Raw genomic sequence first — 5,778 nt, 5'->3', positions numbered from 1 at the left:
GTTAAAGATTATGAAATCAGCAGGGAAGTAAAGGCCTTCAACCTTCACTAGCACGTCCTCTACTAGTCTATAAGCCTTTTTCATAGATTTATCTGCCATCTCCAATGAGAATTTGGCAGGCTGTACCTCATAGATTCCCAGTTTCTCCATTACAGAGAGGGGCATCATGTTTATCCCTGACCCCAGGTTACACAGAGCTTTTTCAAAGGTCATGGTGCCTATGGTACAAGGTATTAAGAATTTTCCAGGATCCTGTTTCTTTTGACTTAAATTTTGCTGAACCAATGTATTCAGTTCATTAGTGAGAAAATGAGGTTCTTCCTCCCAAGTCTTATTATCAAATAGCTTGGCATTCAGCTTCATGATTGTTCCTAAATATTGGGCAACTTGCCCTTCAACAATGTCTTCATTCTCTTCAGAAGATGAATAGTCATCAGAGCTCATGAATGGTAAAAGGAGGTCCAAGGGAATCTCTACGGTCTCTATATGAGCCTCAGATTAATTTGGTTCCTCATTAGGGAATTCCGTACTGACCATTGGACGTTCCCAGAGGTTTTCCTCATTGGGATTCACGTCCTCCTTCTCCTCTAAGGTTTTGGCCATGTTGATTATAACAATGGCCTTGCACTCTCATTTGGGATTCTCTTCTGTATTGCTTGGGAGAGTGCTAGGAGGAGTTTCAGTAACCTTTTTACTCAGCTCGCCAACTTGTGCCTCCAAATTTCTAATGGAGGATCTTGTTTCAGTCATGAAACTAAGAGTGGCCTTAGATAGATCAGAGACTATGTTTGCTAAGCTAGAAGGGTTCTGCTCAGAATGCTCTGTCTGTTGCTGAGATGATAATGGGAAAGGTTTGCTATTGCTAAACTGTTTCTTCCACCATTGTTATTATTGAAGCCTTGCTTCTGTTGATCCTTCCATGAAAAATTTGGATAATTTTTCCATGAAGGATTATAGGTGTTGCCAAAGGCTTCACCCATGTAATTCACCTCTGCCATTGCAGGGTTCTCAGGATCATAAGCTTCTTCTTCAGAAGATGCTTCTTTAGTACTGTTGGATACATTTTGTAATCCATTTAGACACTGAGAGATCATATTGACTTGTTGGGTCAATATTTTTTTTTGAGCCAATATGGCATTTAGAGCATCAATTTCAAGAACTCCTCTCTTTTGAGGCATCCCATTACTCACAGGATTCCTCTCAGAGGTATACATGAATTGGTTATTTGCAACCATTTTAATAAGTTCCTGAGCTTCTGCAAGCATTTTCTTTAGGTGAATGGATCCACCTGCAGAGTGGTCCAGTGACATCTTGAAAAATTCAGACAGACCATCATAGAATATATCTAATGTGGTCCATTCTGAAAGCATGTCAGAAGGACACTTTTTGGTGAGCTGCTTGTATCTTTCCCAAGCTTCATAGAGGGATTCACCATCTTTTTGTCTGAAGGTCTGAACATCCACTCTAAGCTTGCTCAGCTTTTGAGGAGGAAAGAACTTGGCTAAGAAAGCCGTGACTAGCTTATCCCAAGAGTCCAGGCTATCTCTAGGTTGTGAGTCCAACCATGTTCTAGCTCTGTCTCTTACAGCAAAAGGAAAAAGCATAAGCTTGTAGACTTCAGGATCAACCCCATTGGTCTTAACAGTATCACAGATCTGCAAGAACTCAGTTAAGAACTGATAAGGGTCTTCTGATGGAAGTCCATGAAACTTGTAGTTCTGTTGCAGTAGAGAAACTAATTGAGGCTTTACCTCAAAATTGTTTGCTCCTATGGTAGGGATTGAGATGCTTCTTCCATAGAAGTTGGAAGTTGGTGTAGTAAAATCACCAAGCATCTTCCTTGCATTGTTGTTTGGTTCGGCCATAATTGTTTTTTTTTTGCTGCTTCCTTTTCAAAAATTTTAGTGAGGTGCTCTTCAAAGTTTTGTGCTTTAGCTGCTTTTAGCTTCCTTTCAGAGTCCTTTCAGGTTCAGGATCAGCTTCAACAAGTATGCCTTTATCTTTGTTCCTGCTCATATGAAAGAGAAGAAAACAAAGAAAATATGGAATCCTCTATGTCACAGTATAGAGATTCTTGAGGTGTCAGAGGAAAACAAGAATGGAAGGATGAGGTAAGTAAGAAGGAATCCGAACACACAAAGGGAGATGGAGTTCGAATTGACAATGGAGGAGGAATGTTAGTGTTTAAATAGAAAAATATAAGAGAGGGGGGAGAATTTTTGAAAATAAAAAGAATAAAATTTAAAATGAATATTTGAAAAATTGTTTATGTGTTTTGGAAAAGATAAGAAATAGTAAAACAAAAAAATATCAATTAGTTAGTTGAAAAAGATTTGAAAATCAAATTTTGAAAAGATAGGAAGTTTAGAAAAGATTTTTGAAATCAAATTTTTGAAAAAGATATGATTTGAAAAAGATATTATTAAAAAGATATGATTGAAATTTATTTTGAAAAAGATTTAAAAAAGAAATTTTAAAAAGATTTGGTTTTTGAAAAAGATATGTTTGAAAAGATATGATTTTGAAAAAGATATGATTGAAAATATTTGATTTGAAAAGGATTTGATTTTAAAAAAAATATGAAGATTTGAAAAAGATTTGATTTGAAAACAAAATTCCTCTCCTTGTGTCATCCTGGCATTAAACGCACAGGAGCTGCATGTTTTGGGCGTTTAACGCCCAATTGCTGCATGGTTTGGGCGTTTAAACGCCTAGCCCGGTACCTTGGTTGGCGTTTAAACGCCAGTTTTTCTTTTTCACTGGGCGTTTTGAATGCCCAGCTAAATCCTTTATTCAAGAAGATATGTTTTCAATTTTGAAAAACAACAAAATGAGTCGAAACATATAATTCTTGGATCAAAACACAAGATATATGCAAGAACATTATGAACGTCAAGATGAACACCAAGAACAATCTTGAAGATCAAGATGAACATCAAGAACTCAGTTTTCTTAATAAAAGAAAACATGGAGGACACCAAACTTAGAACTTTCTCATGTTTGGGCCATATGAATGCAAGAATGCATATGTAGAACATCATGCAGTGCAAATCAATAAATCATGAAGATCAAACAAGGAAATTCATCAAGAACGACTTGAAGATCATCAAGAACACAACGCATGTGTTTCGAAAATTGCAAGACAATTAAAATCATGCAATTGACACCAAACTTAAAATTTGGCCCTAGATTCAAACAAGAACCATGAAACATTTTTGAGTTTTTATGACTTTATGAATTTTTTTTGGGATTTTTTTTCGAAAATATCTTTTTGGAAAAACGAAAACAAATAAAAAAAAACTTTTGAAAGATTTTTGAAAACTTTTTGAAAAAATAAAAATTACCTAATCTGAGCAACAAGATAAACCGTTAGTTGTCCAAACTTGAACAATCCCCAGCAACGGCGCCAAAAACTTGGTGCACAAAATTGTGATAGGATTTCTCATCTCGGATGAAAAATACCATGCACAGATCTCGTATGCCTAATCAGCTGTTGGTTCTCGATCGTGTAGGAATAGGATTTACTATCCTTTTACGTCTGTCACCATGCCCTACAGTCGCGAGTTTGAAGCTCGTCACAGTCATCCCTTCTCTGATCCTACTCGGAATACCACAGACAAGGTTTAGACTTTCCGGATATCAAGACTGCTGCCAATGGATTCTAGCCTATACAACAAAGATTCTAATCTCGGATTCAGATGCCCCATTGTCAGAGGGGAGTCGATGTGAATCGTTGATTAGAAACACAAGAGATATATATTCAAGCTTGTTTTCATGTAGAACGGAAGTGGTTGTCAATCACGCGTTCATAAGTGAGAATGGTGATGAGTGTCACATAATCATCACATTCATCATGTTCATGTGTGTGAATGAATATCTTAGAATAAGAATAAGCATGACTTGAATAGAAGAACAATAGTACTTTGCATTAATACTCGAGGAACAGCAGAGCTCCACACATTAATCTATGGTGTGTAAAAACTCCACCGTTGAAAATACATAAGAAAAAGGTCTAGGCATGGCAGTATGGGAAGCCTCCCCAAAATGACATCTGAATTCGAAAATAGGGAAAAAGACCCCTAGTACAATAGTAAAAACTTCTAATTATACTAAACTAGTTACTAGGGTTACAGAAATAAGTAAATGATGCAGAAATCTACTTCCGGGGCCCACTTGGTGTGTGCTTGGGCTGAGTATTGAAGCTTTCACGTGTAGAGGCCTACCTTGGAGTTAAACGCCAGTTTGTAATATTGTTTCGGGCGTTTGACTCTAGCTTGCAACTTGTTTCTGGCGTTTAATGTCAGAATAGGGCAGAAAGCTGGCATTCAACGCCAGTTTGCACGGCTAAACTTGGACAAAGTATGGATTATTATATATTGATGGAAAGCCCAGGATGTCTACTTTCCAACGCAATTGAGAGCACGCCATTTGAACTTTTATAGCTCAAAAAATCTATTTCAAGTGCATGGAGGTAAGAATCCAACAATATCAGTAGTCCTTTTTCAGCGTCTGAATCAAATTTTTGCTCAGGTCCCTCAATTTTAGCCAGAAAATATTTGAAATCACAGAAAAATACACAAGCTCATAGTAAATTCCATAAATGTGAATTTTGCTTAAAAACTACTAAAAATATACTAAAAAGTAGCTAGATCCTATTAAAAACTATCTAAAAACAATGCCAAAAAGCGTATAAATTATCCGCTCATCACAACACCAAACTTAAATTGTTGCTTGTCCCAAAGCAACTGAAAATAAAATAGGATAAAAAAAAGAGAATATACAATGAATCTCACAATATCAATGAAACTTAGTCTCAATTAGATGAGCGGGGCTAGTAGCTTTTTGCTTCCGAACAGTTTTGGCATCTCACTTTTTCCTTTGAAATTCATAATGATTGGCATCTATAGGAACTTAGAATTTCAGATAGTGTTATTGATTCTCCTAGTTCAGTATGTTGATTCTTGAACACAGTTACTTTATGAGTCTTGGTCGTGGCCCTAAGCACTTTGTTTTCCAGTATTACCACCGGATACATAAATGCCACAGACACATAACTGGGTAAACCTTTTCAGATTGTGACTTAGCTTTGCTAAAGTCTCTAATTAGAGGTGTCCAGAGTTCTTAAGCACACTCTTTTTCTTTGGATCACGACTTTAACCACTCAGTCTCAAACTTTTCACTTGGACCTCTGGTGGACGAAATTGTGATTGCCCTCTTTGTATTTGCATGAGATTTATTTAATGACTCTTTGGCATGTGTGATCACAACTACGTTCAACTTAACCAGCAAGTGTACTGGGTCATCCAAGTAATACCTTACGTGAGTAAGGGTCGATCCCACAGAGATTGTTGGTATGAAGCAAGCTATGGTCACCTTGTAAATCTCAGTTAGGTAGATTAAATTGGTTTATGATGAGTTCGAAAATTAATAATAAAAAGAAAATAAAAAGGGATAGAAATACTTATGTAAATCAATAGTGGGAATTTCAGATAGGCATGTAGAGATGCTGTGCTCCTCTTGAATCTCTACTTTCTTATTACGTTCATCCAATCCTTCCTACTCCTTTCCATGGCAAGCTGTATGTAGGGCATCACCGTTGTCAATGGCTACATCCCATCCCCTCAGTGAAAACGTTCCTATGCTCTGTCACAGCACGGCTAATCATCTGTCGGTTCTCAATAAGGTTGGAATAGAATCCCTTGATTCTTTTGCGCTTGTCATCACGCCCAGCCTTCAGGAGTTTGAAGCTCATCACAGTCATTCAATCACAGAATCCTA

The 5,778-nt window shown here is 37.0% G+C and overlaps 1 non-coding gene across 1 annotated transcript; it reads left to right on the top strand.

The window, feature by feature from the left end:
- Positions 1-1,364: 1,364 nt before the first annotated feature.
- LOC127747090 (small nucleolar RNA R71) lies at positions 1,365-1,472 on the top strand. The gene has a single exon (XR_008008893.1). It is a non-coding gene; the product is annotated as a small nucleolar RNA R71 (small nucleolar RNA).
- The last annotated feature ends 4,306 nt before the right edge of the window (positions 1,473-5,778 follow it).

The sequence above is a fragment of the Arachis duranensis genome, chromosome 4, assembly GCF_000817695.3.
Source record: "Arachis duranensis cultivar V14167 chromosome 4, aradu.V14167.gnm2.J7QH, whole genome shotgun sequence".
Lineage (NCBI taxonomy): Eukaryota > Viridiplantae > Streptophyta > Magnoliopsida > Fabales > Fabaceae > Arachis > Arachis duranensis.
The sequence above is the reverse complement of the archived record's forward strand: the minus strand, read 5'-3'. Positions and strand labels throughout refer to the sequence as shown.